The sequence below is a fragment of the Narcine bancroftii genome, chromosome 3 (assembly GCF_036971445.1).
Source record: "Narcine bancroftii isolate sNarBan1 chromosome 3, sNarBan1.hap1, whole genome shotgun sequence".
Lineage (NCBI taxonomy): Eukaryota > Metazoa > Chordata > Chondrichthyes > Torpediniformes > Narcinidae > Narcine > Narcine bancroftii.
Window position 1 is genome coordinate 357285037 of NC_091471.1, and position 21029 is coordinate 357306065.

The 21029-nt window shown below is 39.1% G+C and overlaps 2 long non-coding RNA genes across 2 annotated transcripts; one reads left to right on the forward strand and one right to left on the reverse strand.

Moving 5' to 3' along the window:
- The first annotated feature begins 601 nt into the window (after positions 1–601).
- On the forward strand, positions 602–6536 carry LOC138756625 (uncharacterized). Its single transcript, XR_011353200.1, has 4 exons — positions 602–723; positions 848–966; positions 2335–2406; positions 2507–6536. It is a non-coding gene; the product is annotated as an uncharacterized lncRNA (long non-coding RNA).
- A 10826-nt stretch (positions 6537–17362) lies between these two features.
- On the reverse strand, positions 17363–18961 carry LOC138756626 (uncharacterized). The gene is made up of 2 exons (XR_011353201.1): positions 18650–18961; positions 17363–17500 (listed from the first exon to the last, which is right to left on the reverse strand). It is a non-coding gene; the product is annotated as an uncharacterized lncRNA (long non-coding RNA).
- Positions 18962–21029: the final 2068 nt, after the last annotated feature.

Here is a 21029-nt window from a genome sequence, read left to right on the forward strand (position 1 = left end):
TGGATACATGATGAATGCTGGTGCTCTCCCACAGCAGTGTTCCATATCGATAGCAGGCCCAGGTCCGGGAGTTTGCTCATCAGTTTTGAGGGGAGGATGGTGTTGAATGCCAAACCATAGTCGATAAAGGGCAGCCTGATGTATGCATCTTTGCTGTCCATATGTGCCAGTCTATTTACACTTAGAAAGCTCCCATTAACAGCAATGTGATCATGGAAGGCAATTGTGTTTAGGGATGTTTACTGAGAGAAAAATAACAGTTGGTTTGCTCAGATATTTATGATCTTCTTTGAAATAATGCCATGGGATCTTTCACATTCTCCTGGGAGAGCAGATGGGAATTACTCTTGAAAAGAGAAAGAATGCTGATTTAAACATGGAAAGAAAATGTTAAAATGGAATTGTATATCAGTGATTCCTGGAACTTGTTGAATGGCAGCCCTTCCTGCAAATATTACCAATCCTTGCCCCAGGGAGTAAGTGTAAATACTGGCATTCTGGTAAACTCCTTGTTCTATTTCCTGTTAGGCAGAGCCAGCTTACTTAAAGGAAAACATTTCTTTTATTGAAAAGAACATTTTGTTTTATACACAGAGAAGAGGAATGAAGTACTGGTCGGGCAAAACTACAGAGAAGTACATGGCCTGGATTTCAAAGAGTGTGCTGGATTCTAATCAAAGTGCACTGGATATGGGGAATGAGCTGCCAGAGGAAATGGTAGAGGTGGGTATGATACAGTGTTTTAAAGTCATTAAGACAGATACATGGATGGGAAAGATTTAAAACAGTGGTTTTCAAACTTTTTCTTTCCACTCACAATCCACATTATATAATCTCTATGCCATAGGTGCTCCGTGACTAGTAAGGGATTGCTTAAGGTGGTAGCAAAACCACAAAGGTGCAAAAACTCTGCAGGTCAAGCAGTGTCCCTTTTATAGCAAAGACGGGCTCAAGCCCTTCATCAAGGTAAGCATCAAGGTTACTTCTGTTTTACTTAAGGTGGTATGTGAGTGGAGGATGTGATGATATGCTGCGGTACATCACTCGGCCAACAGGGGGCCTAGAGACAAAGCACCTGGCCTAATGACCACCAGGGCCCATGGTATAAAGCCGAAGTCCTGACCATGTGCTCTCTCTCTCTCTCTCTCTCTCTCTCTCTCTCTCCGGGATCACGGTAAGCACAGTTAGCAGCCAACTAGATATTTATGTGAGTGGAATAAAGCAGTTTTGCCCCAAACAGTATTGTGTCTGTGTTTTCCTTTGGTGCAGCCTGCCACAGGTTGAGAACAACTGCTCTAGACCCAATTGTTACTGAAATATTTTGCTAAAGAAAAATTGTCATTGGCCCATTTCCTTTGGAGTTATGAAACCATGCACATAACGAGTCAATTAGGTACGATTGAAACAGTGGTTTTCAGACATTTTCTTTCCACTTACTAATCACAGAACACCGATGGCACAGGGATTACTTAAGGTGGTATGTGACTGGAAAGAAAACATTTGAAAACCACTGATTTAAAGGGACAGAACTTGTTCTGCAAAGCAATATGGCCAGCGTGCGCAAGTTGGGCAAAATGGACTGTTTCAAATTTTAAATTTAAATTTAATTTTTAAATCTAGCCATACAGTACGTTAACAGGCCCTTTCAGCCTGTTACACCCAATTTCAGCCCAATTACACCCAATTCTTTTCTTTGCTTCTTCTTTGGCTTGGCTTCGCGGACAAAGATTTATGGAGGGGTATGTCCACGTCTGCTACATTAATCATATCATTTCCAAGAATGTATAAAATAGAGCCACAAGTAGACAATAGCACTCCTTGAAGCTGGCCTTGTATTCAATAAGGTTTTGAGTTGAATTGAATTGTTTATTGTCATGTGAAAAACTATCCAGCTAAGTCAATTTAAGTGGAATAGTGGAAAGTAAAACAAAAGTACTAAGTGTTCGAGGGAAAAAACATTAGTTAAAAGAGTGTAAGAGCAGCTTTGTTCTGTCATTGGCATAAAATAATTATCTTTGTCCCTCTTCCTCCCTTTATCTTCCGTTGAAATATATCAACAAAGTTAGATGCAGTTTAAAAAAAACCCCCAGTTATTGGGATTGGTAGATGCTGGATAATGAATTTTCTGGTTGCTTGAGATTGCATGAAGCACGAATGGTGAACTGACCGCTATGGGAGGGGCGCCAATTTTAAACTTTTGTATTTTTTTTTAACCTATTTATTTATTTCCAGTTGCTTGAGGCTGCTGGTTGCTTAAATTCCAGATAATGGGGATTTTACTGTAGTAGTTTTCAGGTAAATGGATTAATTTTTCATTTGTTTGCTTCCACCCAGAGAATAATTGGGCCCAACGAGATCCCATGGAACAAGATGTCACCAAAATAAATTAGATTTTGAGAAGTCATGGTGAGTGTAAAGCTTTAGATAGTGTATAGACATGAACTGTGAATTTTAAGGATGTTCATACAAGCACGAATTCAAGTATTTAATCAATTGCTATTCGCAGGAATGAACGCTGGATGCCAAAGAATATGCTGACACTCAGTTCAGTCACCACAAAGGCTTTGCAGAGAAGTGCCATAGTCTAGGACTCTGCCTTCACTGAACCCTGTGAAACAGCCTCTCAAACACTTCACTGATGCAGTGTTTCTGAGTGAAACAATAGTGGCATTGACATCATGAAATGGAATGCAATGAATTTTCGGTAAGATTAATGTCAATAACAACACGTCTCATTTGTACTTAATGTATAAGTTAGGAATAAAGTATACTTTTTGGGGGAAAATAAGTTAGTGGGACTGAGCTTTTGCTGTGATGGACCCAATCTGAATTTACACAGACCCCAAACTACATCAAACCAGGGACTCAGCTACTTCAGTGTGAACTAGAATCCTCATGTTCTCCTGGATCCACCACATTGAGGGAACTGTGAAGGCGCACCAAAGCTTCTTTAGTAAAAAAGAACCTGAGGAGATTTGACACGTGATTGTATACTCTATCAGACTTCTGCTGGGGGACTATGGGAAGAATACAGACTGTTTGCATCACAGTCTGGTTTGGAAGTTTGACTGCCCAGGAACACAGAAGACTAACATAGCCAGTACAATCACAACTCTGATCCATTGAATGTGTCCATGTGAGGCGCTGCCTCAAGAAGGCAGCCAGCATCATAATGGACCCCCATCCCCCATCTCACTGCTACCTTCGGGCAGAAAATCAGCACACTCTAGGTTCAAGAAGAATTTATTTTCAATAACCATCAGGCTCTTGAACTTCCCTTTGTTGCACTACTCAGAGACTGCTCCAACACCACAAAATGACTGTCTGCATTATGGCAAGCCATTTCGTTGGTGCACTCGGACAACTGCGAATATTTATTATTTATCTATTTTTCTGGTATTTATTGTCTTTTTGTAATTCAATAAGGTATCCTATTGTTCATTTATAAGTTGTTTTTGAAGTTTATTTTTAGAATCATTATTTACTGTCATGAACATGTCACGAACTTCATATTAGAAAGTAACTGTTCAGCTGCAGTAAGAAAGAATTTTGGTGCACTTGTACATTGAACAGGGTAATGACTATAAACTCATTTTAAACTCTGGGCCTCCCAATGCAAGCTGCAGGTTCCGATTTGTACACACACACCCAACGTCAATGACCTGGGCTGCGTGACCTCAGTGAACCTACTCAAAAGGTTCTCTGCACTGCCAACACTGATATGGACTCAGGAAAGGCAGAAGCCCAATTACCACCTGATCAGCTTCCTGAACCCTCTGCCAATTTCTGCCAATATCTGGAGGATCTCTGGCTTGTCCCATGTTTGCCCAGAATCATTAACAAGGGGCCTGTTGAATGGAGAGACAGGCCCAGGTGTATGTTTGTAGCTCAGAGTCTGAGAATAAGTGAGGGGAGCATGGCGTTGAAGAAAGGCTCCTTTACTGGAGAAAAGGCAGGATAAGCCGATCATCAGATTAGCCATGATATTGAATGGAGGAGCAGGCCTGATGGGTTGGATGGCCGACTCCTGCTCCTATTTCTTATGTTCTTGTGTTCCTTTCAACGCTCTCTGGAAATCTGACCCATTGACTTGCCTGAAAACACAATTGAACAGGAAGGGCAAAAGGTGACATGGTTGCCTTTCCCCTGATAGGAGGCATTTCTTCTTGTAAAACCCTTTCCTTTCCTTCCCCTGATTTCGTGATTAGATTTAAGCATGACCTGCTGAACAACGTCTTATCAATAGGGGAACCAACTGCTGAGAACGAGCAGAAGAGAACTATCACACACTTCTTGCAAATATTATAATTAATCTAAACACCCAGAGTGACAGAGGAAAAAAATACAAACAGGAAGAACAAATGGAGATTACAATTGATGAACCACATGCAGTTCCACAGGCTGAGGGAGCTTGTCTGGGCAAGGTGCTAATATTCCACTGGGCCTTTCTTCCAAAGCTAGAAGATGTTTCATGCTTGCAGTGCAAAGGGGAAATTCTTGAGGGCAGAAAGAACTAAATGTTGGCCCCATGCATTGATGACACTAGCATTTAGCCTTGGAATGCAATACAGGAGATGTTCCTATTTTCAATGACTTGGCCCAAGCAAGTATATGGGTGGGATTTCCAGCTCACACTACTGACCAGCCTAGAATTGTAGAAAGGAAGAAAGAAAGAGATTTAACACTTCCTTTCAAAGCCTTAAAGTCATGACAAAGTGCCAGGTAGGATCAAGGCCGCTGGAAAACCTAGACTTGGCTCAATCACCAACCCTGAAGTTCCAATATTATCCGGTGTCAGCACAGCTTTTAGTGGAATAAATTGAAAAAATAGATATTAGCAAGGAACTCTCCTATTGCCCAACAGAATCGTGCCGTGTGGTCTACCTGTGTCAGTAAGTAGGACCTCACCTTACTGTGTCATCTGCAAGATGGTGCCTCTTACGGTACAGAAGACACATTGCACGGCGCTGAACACATACAAATCGCAGCAGTGAGTTTTACTCTGCACCAGAAGCGTGTAGCATTCAAATAGTGAAGATATTCTCTGTGAATTTACTTATTTTGTCCATGCAACCTCCATGAACTTTGAGTTTAATTTTTAAGCAGGAGTTGATTGTACTTTGGCCCTCAGGCTAAATGAAACACAAAGATTTATTTTGGCAAAATATCACCAGGATTTTTATCGGAGTGAGTGTTCAGACTGCAAATGTCCATTTCCAGAAGGTCCAAAAACAACCATGGTCTTAAAGTTGAAGCAGAGATCATGAACCTGTTGAATAGCCATTCTGTGAACTTTTCCAAAGTATTGTGTTGTGGAGTCCATCCACGCTTAATTCTTGGCTGCAAGGTATGTGCGCTGTAACACTTTGAGGGTTGGATTCATTTAGAATTTTTTAAATGATAGTATTCTTTCATAGAATCAAGAGACCCTACTGCACCACAGGCCATATTGAACAGGGTAGCACAATGGTACAGCCATGTTTTAATAAATTTTCCAGATCTATGTGTGATGAGCATTTGGTCAAACCAGCTTTTATACTTTCCCTTTTCAGATATTACTTATTGTCACCTAATAAAATAGAAAGGTGTGCGCCCAAATAAAATGGTGGGGGTGGGGGTAGAGAAGCAGGGGGAGGTAAATCCCTGTTCTCCTTCTCTTCCCTGTTCCTCTGCCTTCTTTCCTCCAGATCTCCACCCCCTTCCCTCTCCATCACCCCCTCCCCTACCACTGGTGTGCCCTCCTTCCCTTATCCACCTATTACCTCCTGCCTGTGAGACTGCTCCTCCCCCTGCACCTTCATTTTATTTGGGTGCCTGCCCACATTTTGCTCACACCTTGATGAAGGACTCAAGCCCAAAATGTTATGTATCCTTGCCTTTGCTACATAAAGTACATTGCTTCACCTGCTGAGTTTCTCCAGCATTGCGTTTTTTACTTTTTTTTCTCTTTGAGGTGCCTCTACTTTGTTTCCAAGGAGAGAATTTTGATTGAGGGGAGGAGATAAAAACTGCTCTCAACAGGCTACTTTTGTTCCAGTGATGTTAGGGAGGAATTACAACCAGTGACCACAGAGTAACACTGAGAAAAAGAGCTTGAAGTTGAACGAGAAGACAGTCTGACAGATGACTACTTTGTGCACTTGAGAGGAAGGGGAGAATGTCAAATATTTGTTTCTTCTGTGTACTTCCTGCAGATGATATTTTTACACCTGCAGAAACAGATCGAGGATTTGGTATTTAAAAAAAAACAGCTTTTTTACATCTCTGCTTTCCGTGGGAAATTGGGAAGTTTGTATACCATTTCACCATGAATATTGCATTACCCCTCCTATGAACTTACAAATCATCACCACAATATTATTTGAGATCATATTGTACTCTTTTGGATGACCACAAAGTTTTCTTCCTCGTTAGTCAAAAGGACATCAGCATGCTTGAATTTACCTTGATTCTCAAAGTTTGATACAATGTTTGAAAAGATTATTATATTATCTGAACGATTTACGCAATTACTGTATTGAGACACTCTTAACAATGTGAAACCAAACATTTACAATGGTTACAGTGTTAATAAAGCAGAACTATGTTGCAATAGGAAGTTTCTTTGAAAAATGATTAAATATCTGATTCCAATGAATGGCTTTCGTAAAGGCCTACCAGCAATTCACATGCAAAAGATTGCAACGTAGCACTTAGCCTTGCCCTATGATGGGACTAATTTCACTTTGTTTCACAGCCTATTTTGCTGCAGTTCATCTCCAAGAAAAGGTTTTGTAGACCTTTGGATGAGATTCTGTAAAAGTCTTCAAATGTACATCATGAGGTCCCAATAAAAATATTGAACTGAAAAATAATTTTCAGTGTAGACATTGATCGGACCCCACTCACCATTGTCACAGGGTGGAAAACTGGAGAGAGCTCCAAGGCTTGATCAGCTTGAGCAGTATTTCACATCTTATAACCATATAACATTACAGCATGGAAACAGGCCAATTTGGCCCTTCTAGTCCAGACTGATCCAAGTACCCTCCTCTAATCCCACCTACCAGCACCCTGACTATATCCCTCCATCCCCCTCCCATGCATATACTCATCCATCTCAAAATTGACCCTGCCTCCACCACCTTTCCCAGAAACCCATTCCACACAGTAACCACTCTCTGAGTAAATAAGTTCCCCCTCATGTTACTCCTAAACATTTGCCCGTCTTCTAAAAAGGCAGAGGATAGAGGGTTCTGTGTGACCTATAAAGGCATGCATCTGGTATTGTTGAAAGCAGGAGCAACTAAGCAACTGATCCACGGGAAACCCATCTCTGCCCTGTGTGCACTCCGGAAGGAGCATTGTGCAAGGAAGTTGAGTGAAGGGCGGGATCTTTTGCCTAAGGGCGAGGGTTGGCCTGACCCCACGTCGGCGCCCCTTCCACATCACACAGTCCCTGCGACCAAACATCGAGGCCCTGCAGGAAGCAGTGATGGAGCTGCAGTAGCATCAGGGATCGACCAGTGGGCGGAACCCGAACCCTCTGCTCCGCTGACATAGCATTGGGGCCAGGTCACCCGACAGATTAGTTTGGCGGCCCTTTTCCCGCCCAGGAGACCCAAGGCCGAACACTGGGGAAAACATAATGCCCAGTGGTGGTCATTGGTGCTGAGCACACCATCATCCCAGGCCACACTGACATATCACGGGTGTATTATAAAACATAATTTGTCATCAAGCCACAGAAGGTGACTAAAAGCTTTAAGATAAATTGTAAAGGAGAAAGGAGGAAAGGTTGGAGGCAAAGTTTCAGAATTCATATTCTAGAGAACTGGAGACACAATGACTCAATAATGAACTTTTGAAAGTCACAGGGGATTAAGAAGGTGGAATTAGAAATATGAGGGAGTGAGAGGGATGCTACAGAATAATTGTCATGGAATGATTTTAAAAGGATGAAATGTAAATATGTAAATGTTACACTACCAGAAGCCAGTGAGCTCAGGGCTGGTGCGTGAACAGAAAATAGTACAAGTTCAGACTTGAGCAGAAGAGTTTTGGTTGATTTCCATAGCAAATGTATTCCAGAAGATAAGAAATCGATTTTCTCTTGGATGCATTCCTCACACAACACCAGGAAGTATCTTTAGTGTGTAGGAGAAAGAAAACATAATAATGTCAATTAACAAAGGAATCATATGAGGGACTGGTAAAAGGGTTCAGGAATCAGGAGGGAGCTGTCAATTAAATGAAAAAGACAGGTAGTTTGGCTTGTCTGATTGAAACAGACTCCACACAGTCAGAGCTCTTTGGAAAATATCCATGCAGAGTTGGCAGAAAATTCTTCCTGAATGCTGTGGTTAAGCTTTGAACTGTTCATAAATGTTCACGGCTGGATCTATAATTACTTAAACAGCCAAAAAGGTTCTACTGATGGGTAACCGTAACACTGTGAAAACAATCAGAATGGTATTTACTCAATTACATCACAGAGGAGCAAAGGTTGTGCCAAAGGAGTTTGTTTCACACCAATGCAGGATGTAGAATTGGACACTGGAGATGCCACTTCTATACATTAGAGTATAATGGGTGAATTTCTAACTTGTGATGTTTCCAAGAAATCATGCATCAAGTAATTCCTAATTTGGGAGGAGTCACGTGATGGATTAGTGGCCAGTCGGGAAAACCAACCCTCTCCAGGAAAATAGGAAAAAAGTTAGGAAAAAGCAAAGCATAACAAAAATAAAGTTACAGAGAAGAGAAAGAAGATGGCTTCCAAGAAGGACAAAGTAAATACAACTGGAAAAAAAAGTAGAAAAGTTGCCGGAGAAGAAAGAAGAAGGCCTTACCTGCATGAAGGTATAGGACGCTGTGATAGCGAGGAGTGCCCGACCCTTGAAGTCAGTGCCTGCCCTGCAGAGTCGCAACCCACCAGCCAGTGCACTACAAAAGTGGCTCTTGGAGCCAAACAAAAGTGCACAACTGTGCAATCAAAAGAGAAAGAGGACACCAGCGGGAGAGGGGCTCAGCAGAGGAGCAGGCTGTCACAGAGCAAACAGCTGAGGGACACCCGACACCAGGGCGCTCAGCTGGAGGACAAGGAAGGCAGCAGAAGAGGGAGAGATGAAGCAGACGTGGGAGATAGACGGAGGGATGACCGACAAGAAGACCAACGTCAGGAAGCACAACAGTCAAGCAGCCCAGGAGGGGAGGACCAGCAACAAGAGGCCCAGCAAGAAGAGGCCCGACAAAAATATACAAGCAGCTCATCAGGAAAAACAGAAGAGACACAGACACAAAGAAGAGAAGAAGACACAAACACAGATACAGACACAGAAGAAGAGCAAGATCCTCACAGAGAAATAGAAGGTAAAACAGATGAAAAGAATATAGATAAAGTATTTTTTGAAGAACAAATGAGATCACTAAAAGAATGGTCATCATTAGAGTTTAATGCAATTAAAAGGAAAATGAAAAGAACAGAAGATAAAATGCAAAGGTTAGAACTGGTAATGACAGAAATAGGGAAAAGAGTAGAGAATGTGGAAGAGCGGGAAACGGCTGTAGAAATGGAAGTGAATGACTTAAGAGAAAAATTGGAAGAAAGTGAGAAAAAAATTAAAGAGACAAGAGTTGTTATCTCAGAAAATTGATATGTTGGAAAATTAAAGTAGGCGAAACAACATAAAAATAGTGGGCCTGAAGGAGGGTAAAGAAGGCACAGACATGAAGGAATTTATAAAAGGATGGATCCCGAAGGTCCTGGGAATGACAGAAATGCAGAAAGAAATGGAAATAGAAAGGGCACACAGAGCATTAGCTCCAAAACCACAGACACATCAAAAACCAAGATCCATCTTAGTAAAATTTTTGAGATAACGACAAGAGAAAATATACTGGAACGGGCAAGGAATAAAGTTAGAGAAGATAACAAACCATTGGAATACAAGGGTCAAAAAATATTTTTTTACCCAGACATAAGTTTTGAACTCTTAAAGAGAAGGAAGGAGTTTAATACAGCAAAATCGAATTTATGGAAAAAAGGTTACAAATTCATATTAAGACATCCAGCCATGCTTAAAATATTTATACCCGGGGAGCAAAACAGACTGTTCTCGGATCCAGAGAAAGTGCAAGAATTCGCAGAACGTTGGCAGGACAGGAGAAGAGACGAAGAGATGTAACAAGAATGAAGAATGGCGATAAAGTATATATAAAGATGTAAAAACAAGAACTAAAGAGGGAAAAGAGAAGGGAAGGAAGAGAGTAAGGGGGAAAAAAGAAGAGTGAGAGCTTTGTTATATGTGATTTAAAAAAGTGTTTTCTGGAGAGGGCTGGGTAGAGGGGGAATAACCGTCACTGCAAAATCAGTTGACGCTGCAAACAAAATCCCAATCCAAATGAAAAGGGGAGTTGTGGTTGCCTGACAAGGGATATGGGGCAACTCAGAGAGGGGGGGGGGTGACATTTAGGGTTAAGGTATTAATGGATGTCTTAAATGTGTTGTCGTACATTAAGTACATAAGAGAAAACTAAGAAGTGAAAATGGGGAAAAGGGGGATGGAGGTGGTGAAGAGGTGGAAAAGAGGTGTAAGCAAGACATAAGGAATTAAAAGGAACAGGCTACTAAATTTATTGAAGAAGGAAAAAAAATAGATATAGCATTTGTGCAGGAAACGCATCTAACTGAAGTGGCACATAACAAATTAAAGAGAGACTGGGTAGGACATGTAACGGCAGCATCCTATAATTCAAAAGCTAGAGGTGTAGCCATACTAGTTAACAAAAATGTACCAATCAAAATAGAGGAGAAAATAATAGATCCGGCAGGGAGGTATGCAATGATAAAGTGTCAGATATACTCAGAAGTTTGGAAATTGCTCAATATATATGCACCTAATGAGGAGGATCAAAAGTTTATGCAGGATTTTTTTTGAAGATTGCAGACACACAAGGCAATATATTGATAGGAGGGGATTTTAACCTTAATTTGGACCCAATATTGGATAAAACTGAACAAAAGACAAGTAGCCAAATTTATGGTTAAATCAATGCAGGAAATGCAACTTTTGGATATATGGAGGAGACAACACCCAAAGGAGAAGTAATACTCATATTATTCGAGTAGACATAAAACATACTCAAGGATTGACCTGTTCCTGTTATCAGCCCATATCCAAGGGAGAGTTAGGAAAATGGAATATAAGGCTAGATTGTTATCTGATCACTCACCCCTGTTATTAGCAATAGAACTGGAGGACATCCCACCAAGAACATATAGATGGAGATTAAACTCCATGCTACTTAAAAGACAGGAATTTAGAGAATTTATTGAGTGCCAAATTAAACATATTTTGAAATACACAGGATCGATGAAAGACAAATTTATATTATGAAACACAATGAATGCCTTCATTAGAAGGCAGATAATAAGTTATGAGACTAAAATGAAAAAGGATTACAATCGGGAAATAGAGCAGTTGGAAAGGGAGATAGTAAGTCCAGAAAAGGAATTAGTAAAAAGGGATGATTTAATGAAAAGGAGAGAATTGGCAGACAAAAAAATTAAATACGAAACATTACCAACGTACAAGGTGGAGAAGAACATGATGAAAACAAAGCAAAAGTATTATGAACTAGGATAAAAAACACATAAAATATTAGCCTGGCAACTTAAAACAGAACAAGCTAAAAGAACGATACTGGCATCAAGGAAAAAGGACAAACAAATTACATATAATTCAACAGAGATTAATGAAAATTTTAAGGAATTTTTATGAACAATTGTATCAAACTGAGAACAAGGGGAAAGATGATAAAATAGAGGAATTTTTAGCTAAAATTGAACTGCCGAAATTGCAAGAAGAGGAACAAAACAAATTAATAAAACCATTTGAAATAGAGGAAGTACAAGATATATTAAAAAAGCTGCCGAACATTAAAACACCAGGAGAGGATGGATTTCCAATAGAATTTTATAAAACATTTAAAGAGTTATTAATTCCTCCTCTCCTGGAAGTAATGAACCAGATAGAAGAAACACAAAATTTGCCAGATTCATGTAAGACAGCAATAATTACAGTAATACCAAAGAGTGGGAAGGATCCATTAACACCAGTATCATATAGACCAATATCTCTACTTAACTCAGACTATAAGATAATAGCAAAATTATTAGCAAACATATTGGCTGATTGTGTACCTAAAATACTAAAACAAGATCAAACTGGATTTATTAAGAAAAGACGAACAGCGAACAATGTCTGCAAACTTATTAATCTAATCCACACAGTTCAAGGAAATAAGAAACCAACAGTGGCTGTTGCTCAGGATGCAGAAAAAGCCTTTTACAGAATAGAGTGGAATTACTTATTTAAAGTATTACAGAAGTTCAATCTACCAGAAAAATATATAAATTGGATTAAAGCATTGTACAATGGACTGTTGGGAAAGGTAACAGTAAATGAATATGTATCAAATCACTTTAAATTAAGTAGGTCAACTAGGCAGGGATGTCCACTATCCCCTTCATTGTTCGCCTTAGCAATAGAACCTATGGCAGAACTGATAATAGAAAATAAAATAAAAGGGATAAAAATAAAGGAGGAGTATAAAATCAGCTTATTTGCAGATGATGTCATAATATACCTAACAGAACCAGAGGTATCAGTAAAAGAATTACATAAGAAATTAAAGGAATATGGAGAAATATCGGGGTACAAGATCAACGGAAATAAAAGTGAAGTGATGCCAATTAGTAACGCAGACTATACAGAATTTTAAAAAGAATCACCATTTAAATGGCAAGCACAAACAATCCGATACCTAGGGATCAGGTTAGATAATAACTTAAGCCACTTGTACAAACTAAATTATCAGCCAATAATAACGAAATTGCAGGAAGACTTAGAACATTGGAAAGAATTAACGCTAACATTGATAGGGAGGGTAAACTGCATTAAAATGAATGTGTTCCCAAGGATACAATACTTATTTCAAACATTACCAATTCCTTTAACAGAAAAATTCTTTAAGGAACTAACGAGAATAATAAGGAAATTCTTGTGGAAAGGGAGGAATCCAAGGGTAGCGTTAGATAAATTAACAGAGAGGTATAATCAAGATGGTTTGCAGTTACCAAATTTTAGAAATTATTATAGAGCCGCACAATTAAGGTATTTATCAGATTTTTACAAGACAAGGGGAAAAACCAGACTGGACTAAGATAGAACTGGATAAAATAGGGGAAAAGGTACTGGAACATAAACTTTATAAGTGGGATGAAAAGCTGGTGGAATATAAAAACTCACCAGTACCGCATCATTTACTTAATACATGGAAGAAGATCCACTTACAAAGGAAAAAAACGAATTATCAAATACCAAAATTACTATTGACGCAAAATCCACGAATCATTTTTACAATAGACAACCTTTCCTTTCGAAAATGAGAGAGAAAAGGAATAAAAAGAATAGAAAATTGTTTTTTGGGAAATAATTTATTAACATTTGAACATTTAAGTACAAATATGGAAAAACTCATGGTACAATGTTTGCATATCGTCAATTAAAAGCTTATTTAAAGGATAAATTGGGAAACAGCTTGAGATTGCCTGAAAGAAGCAGCTTTGAATACGTGATTACAGACACAACGATAATTAAAAGATTTATAACCAACATGTAGATTAAGCTGCAAGATAAGGAAAATGAAATAAATTATAAACCTAAGCAGAAGTGGGAAAGGGATCTAAACATAAAGATAAAAAATGAAGTATGGGAAAAGTTATGTTCTGGAACTATGAAGAATACAATAAACACAAGGTTACGCATGATACAGTATAATTGGTTACACAGGGTATATATCACCCCTCAAAAATTAAAAAAACTGGGATTCAACATTATCGGATAGATGTTTTCGCTATATGAAGGAAATGGGAACAACATTACATGCAACTTGGGCATGTACGAAAGTAACTACGTTTTGGGAAGAATTAAATCAGATCCTAAATAAAATTACAAAAAATAACATACCAAAAAAACCAGAGATATTTCTTTTAAGTAACATAAGAAGTAGAGCATTAGGCCTCAAATTGGATAAAGTGCAAAAAAAATTCATTATGATAGCCTCAGCGATAGCAAAAAAATGTATAATGTCAACTTGGAAAATGGAAGAGAGCATGAGTATACAGCAATGGTACATGGAAATGAATAAATGTATTCCATTGTAAATAATAACATATAATTTAAAAAATAAAGTCACAATGTTTGTACAAATTTGGGAACCATGCATGGAACATATTAGAGAGAGCTTGCCTACGACCTCCATCCCCTAAAATGAGAATGAAAATGATAAGAAGACAAAATGACTAGATTCAGTGTGTAATAAATAGATGATGAATTTTTCTTGTTTATTTTCCTTTGTGTGAAGATATTGTTTTATGGTTTTATTGTATTGTATATGTTGAATATTTATGAGTTTGGAAGGGGGTGGGTAGAGGGGAAGGAGGGAAAGGGGGGGAGGGAAGGGAGAAAAGACCACGGTGTAAATTTAATGAGAAACATTTGTACATATTTTGGTTGATATGGTTCATAGTGTGAAAAGTAAAAATTTATATATATAAAGAAGTAATTCCTAATTTGAATGTGAAAGCGTTCTACTGGAATTATACCTTTTCTCTAAATTGTAATGAATTCAATAACATATCTGCTCCAACCTCAGTTTCCTGTTCAGTTACCAAGAATAAAAGCCACTGATGGAAATTAATTTCAGGGGAAAGAAAATCTGCATTTCCCATCATATGACATGCAGTCACTTTGGAAGGAACTTGTAGGGATATTTCCATTCACAGTTTTAATTCTCTTCAGCTGAAATTTTATTTTCAACAGAAGCTAAATCTGAGTTTAAAAATCCTTTATTTTAATCTCTATATAACCATATTACAATTTCAGTACAGAAACAGGCCATCTTGGCCTCTCTAGTCCGCACAGACTCAAGCGAACTTCTCTAGTCCCCCCACCCATCTGCTCCCTGTCCATAAGCCTCCAATCCCTTCACATCCATGTACTCATCCAACCTTCTCTTAAATGACAAAAATGACCCTGCTGCAACCACCTCTTCCGGAAGGTCATTCCACTCAGCCTCCACTCTCTGAGTGAAGAAGTTTCCTCTCATGTTACTTCTAAATTTTTGCCCCCTAACCCTTAACCTATGCCCCCTTGTTCCAATCACACCTACCCTCAAGGGGAAGAGCCTGTTCACATCTATTCTGTCTATCCCCTTCATAATTTTAAATACCTCTATCAAATCCCCACTCAACCCTCTACGCTGCAATGATTAAAGACCCAGTCTACTTAATCTTTCTTTGTATTCTAAATACTGCAATCCAGGCAACATTTTAGTAATTCTTTTATGCATCCTCTCTACCTTATTGATATCCTTCCTATAATTTGTGGACCAGAACTGCACACAGTATTTCAAATTTGGCCTCACCAATGCCTTGAACAGTCTCAACATCACCTCCCAGCTCCTATATTCTATGCTTTGATTTATAAAGGCCAACATACCAAAATCCTTCTTTACCACCCTATCTACATGAGAACCCACTTTCAAAGAATGATGAACCGTTACTCCAAGATCTCTCTGTTCCTCTGGATTCCTTAATGCCCCCCCCCCACCCCCTTCACTGCATTCATCCTGTTTTGATTATTCTTCCCAAAATGAAGCACTTCATACTTATCGATATTAAACTCCATCTGCCATCTTTCAGCCCACTCTTCTAAGTAGTCCAAATCCTTCTGCAGTCCCTGAAAACCATCGTCACCATCCCAATTCACCACTCCATCATCCAAATCCTTATTTTTTATTTCTTTTAAATGTCGAGATACAGCATGGTAACAGACCCTTCCAGCCCACGAGGTCGTCCCTCTCAAATACGCCTATGTGACCAATTAAGCTGCCAATCCCTTAGTTTTATGAAATTTAAATGATTATATTTAGACATAGTGCACAGTAATAGGCCCTTTTGGCCCCCGAGTCTGTGCTGCCCAATTACACCCAATTAACCTACAACCCCCAGTACATTTTGAATGGTGGGAAGAAACTGGAGCCCCCAGGAAGTCCAAACAGACACAGGGAGAACACACAAACTCCTTACAGTTAGCAAACCCTGATTCAAATCAGATGTAGAAAGTTCACCATCCTTTCTTGCTTCTTTTTTTAAAATGGCGGCTGAATTAAAAATGTAACTACACGGAGAATTTATTGTCTGCATTGAAGTTACACAGGGCAGCGTGATAGACGCTACTGCCCTTCATCCACAATACCTTGGGTTTATAGGCACATGCTAGTTGCTGCTGCCCTTCACCCCATAATGCCTTTTGTTTATGGCACATGCTAGTTGCTGCTGCCCTTCACCCCATAATGCCTTGTGTTTATGGGCATATAAACAGCTGCTCTCCAGATAGTAATGAGAAGCTGACATAAAGTCAAATGTTTAATAAAAGCAAAGCAGCAAAGTTTCTCTCACTGTTATCTACCACTATAAAGAGAGGCAAAGATATTGACCCCATTTGGTTTCTCTATCCCTCCTTCTCAATGGGTGATAAATGTGGTTACATATAATAAATGATTAAAAGGAGAACTGATGAAATGAGTGAGTTCTCTTTATATTTTTGGACAGAAGGCAGCAGCTTAGCTTCCAAGATATTTTCGATGAACAGGTGTACACCAGATTGTTCTGTTATCATTTCTGGAACATCTTTCTTCAATGTGTTGAGCAGTCCAGAGAGGTGGATGGCCAGCTGTCGAAAATGGTTCTGGGGATATATTACTTTGTAGTCAAATTATTGCTCCCTTTACTTCCAACTGTGTTATCAGGGTACTCAATTCCATCTGCTCCTTCAGTCTTAGTTTTGGTAAATTATCTGAGATAAATAATCTATTTTATTGTCATACTTTAAAGATTTTTTTCCTATATAATTTAGAATAAAAACTTTTAAAGGATTCATTTATTTCTTGAGGTTTATAGCTAATAATATTAGAATAATTTTAATTGTGTTAATCATTCTTGAAACTTGTTCTGTTTTTAATTGCCATGCAAGAATTTTATGTGTTCATTTACTAAATAATATCTTTGCTTTGTTCTCTGTTTGATAAGTTTGCAATTTATTATATTGAAGTTTTTTATGAATCAAATCTCATCACAACTCCTCTTCTGAAGGTCTTTTTCTAAAATTGTAATATCTTTTTCCAACTTATCTAACTCTTTCATGTATTCCTTTTTAATCTTAGAAAACTACTTAAATACACTTTCAATACATCCCACATTATAAACTTATTACTTACGGAGTTCAAATTTGTTTAAAAAAATCACAGAAATCAGTTCTCTTTAACAGAGGTGTATTCAATCTCCATCTGAATACTCATTTCTCTTTCCGGGCATTACAATTGTCATGAATAAAGATGAATGATCAGACAACATTCTTGCTTTATATTCCACTTCCAAAATTCTATATTGCATCTGTGCAGAAATCAAGAATAAATCAATTCAAGAATAAGAATTATGCATAGGTGAAGAGAAAGAATAATCCTTTTTTCTAGGATATATCCTCCTCTATACAGCTATTAAATTTAAATCCTTCATCAAAACCAACATTGCTTTAGCCACTTTAGTTCTTATCATACTTCTAGTTGATCTATCTAATAGTGGATCTAAGCAAAAATTAAAGTATCCTCCCACTAAAATATTTTCATATACGTCTACTAAGTTGAGAAAAGTTTCTTGAATAAATCTTTCAACATCCACATTAGGGCCTGCAGAGCTCATCGAAAGAACCAAAGACTTGTTGATCCAAACCAAGGCTTTTATTAGCAAAAGACAGGAGCTCTTCACAGGTGGCCGACCAATCCGGAATGATCCGACCTGGCTAAGGACACAACCCTTTAAGGCCCAGATAGTAGGCGTGGCTAAGCTCTCAGCCAATCGCTGTAAGCACAGTCATTACATACTCTAGATACTGTAACTATATACATTGGTGATAGGTCTGTACTATCACAGGCCCATACAAATTTAAAAGTGTCCAAAATTCTAAATATATATTTGACACTTTACTATTCCATATCTCCCTATTGGATCAGTCACAACATTATGAGTTTTAATTAGTATATTCCTTTTAAATTTCCGGTGTTGTTTCCTGCAGAAAAGCTGGATCTGCTCCCATTTTCTTAATATATGTTAATACTCCCTTCCTTTTTACCGTTCCATTTATCCCATTAATATTAAAATTTACAAATTTCTATGTATTACCCATCATAATTCCGTCCTTCTCCCTTTACCCCACCCTGCACATCTCCTTTCAACAACTCCATTACTCATTGCCCATCGTGTCATCGTGCATCTCTTTTGACAACCAAGTATATATTCTGACATTCGTAACTATATTTAAACAATAAAATATCCTACACGCCCCCGCCCATCAAGTGTTGATTACCCAACACTACTTCCCTCAATTTTACAGGTTGTGACCAAGGTCATACGCATAATCTAAAGCCCCAGCACCACACCCCCCCCCCCCCATACATTTAACATATGGTCTTTAAACAATTACCCTAATAAGAAATAAGGTTTAAAAGAAAACTTCCCAAAATCAGAATAATCAGGACTGCATACCCTTTCGTTCCGACCCTTGAAACAAGTGTGGACCTCCTAAGTTAATCGGTGTGGGAAATCTTCAGGTAGGCCTGGAAACAGCCTCGTCAGTCTGTGAACTCCTCAGATGTGTCAAGAGACAGAGGGTCTCTCAGCAGCAGACCTGGCTTGAGTAGCGTTTCCATCGTTTAAGGAATAAGCTAATACAATTGTAATGCAAATAAAAGCTCTCACAACTGGAGAGAGAACAAATGCTTTTATTTGCTTATAACAATGGGTGAGGTTTCACAGTAGTCTTCGGAAGGGTTCTGGTTTATATGTGAGCAGATGGGAGCAGAGCTAGCCACCAGCGCAACACACTACCTGTGAATCCCAGTTCACTGCAGGTAGTAATACAAAAAGAAAGTAAAAATATCCATTGAGCCAATGCAAGTGCATTTGTTAATTGTTTGCATTGTTACTAGGCCTTGATGCCTAAAGTTTGATGCATTATGACTCCACTCTATTGTTGCTCTGATGTATGTGGGTGGTGGGGGATGGAGAGAGCATAAATCAGAAATCAGACCAAAAATAAGTTTCCATAATTAATTTTTGGTTGAATAGCCAAGAAGAAGAAGAATAGAAGTAGGAGTAGGGCAAGTTTCCTTTCAAACTTGTTCATGGCTGATCATCTGCTGCTTTAAAGAAAATCCTTCAATTCTGTCATAATTTTTGTAAGGTTTCATAAGCGATTTGTTCTGCAGACCCAGCCCCACCTACCACCATTCCCACTCATGCCCTGTCATGTTGGGAAGAGTATCAGGTTCGATGGGTTCACAGAGAAATGAGTCTGGACACAAGGGTTGCAATCACACGTAACTTTAATTAACACATGGGAGATAAACAGGAGAACGTTAAACAGTACTCAATAACTATTTCACAAGCAGCGATATAAATAGTCACCTTGGATCTAGGGTGGACACTGACAATAGTGAACCTATACTCGACACACTCACACACTTGAGTACACACATTACAAATAGGGATTCTTACACGCACCCGGTTCCCTGTACCAGCAGGGATGCGGCTCTCTGCAAGCACTGATCTATCACGGTACTACGGCTCAGCTTCAGTGCAGTGCACACCATACCTGCAACACTTCCAGTGATGTCCACAGTAGCGACCTGGCTTGAAACAATGTCTGGGCTAGGACCACAAGGCAGAAAGAATGTGCTGTGCCTTGGTGTTAAATACAGTGCCAATCTGTGCTTCTAGCCAATAATGACCCTAGGTCATTTAAACAAGCCAAAGGCAATGGGTGGTCAGAGTCCAACCTTGATCGACAGGTGATTTGATCTCTGAATAAGTTTCATGCAGATGACACATGACCACCTGCAATACACACATTCCATACTGGCAGGGAGGCCACATTTCCTCCACTCACAATACACCCCTGCTGTGTTTGTATTGTATTTAAAGGAGATAAATTGGGGCAGATTTTTTTAGTGCAGGCCTCATACAAACACTTCAAAACAGATCTCATTTAAAATACTGGAGCTCCGCTCAAGCCAGACAGGGCGGCTCCTGGTGGTCTTTGCAAAAACTTTGGGGAGTGCCCAAGAGACCTCACTAATGGATTATTATTTTGAAAATCAACAGATGAAAGAGATTGGAGAAGTAGTTCAGAGCCGCAGGCTATCTGGGAGTGCAGCTTGCTGTTCTAAGAGGGTCAAGTGGTTTTTGCAAGGAGAGAGAGAGTCGAACAGTTTTTTTCTCTGAGAGAACGAGAGATCAGTTCTGCGGTGATACAGTCAGCAGTAGCTGGGACTGGAACAGGACAAGCTGGCAAACTTGTGGAAAAGCCCCATTTTGAGGATGGGTTGAGAGTGCTGTGTTCAGCCTGGTCAAAGCCCTTGTGGTTCTTGCAAGGGGATAGGACTGGCTACCTAATGTTTCAGTTGAAATAAGCGAAACAAAAAGGAACTCTGTGGTGACCTGAAAGAAAGGTTATCATCTGGAGAACCCTGATGGGGCAAGTTTCTTTGGCAAGACACTGATATAGCTGATGAAAAGGTATCAGCTGATGTCCAACGGGCAACACATCTCTCTCTGAAAACTGACAAGAACCATCCTAAGCGGTAACCATTTACCTTTCAAGCATCAACGCCTGGTGAACTTCATAAATGTTAAATTCTGCACAATATAAGAATTGCCTGCAACCAGTGAACTTGGAGGAATGAGAAGTGCGATTAGACGGTGAATCAAAGAACTTTTCTAAACTTACACACACATTACATACACGCGTGCTTAGATTAGAAGGGGTTTAAGTTAGGTTAGTTAAGTTAATGGTGAAAAGTTAAAGTGTGATTCTGTTTTCATGTTTAAAGATAATTAAAAGTAACCACTTATCTTGATGAATATC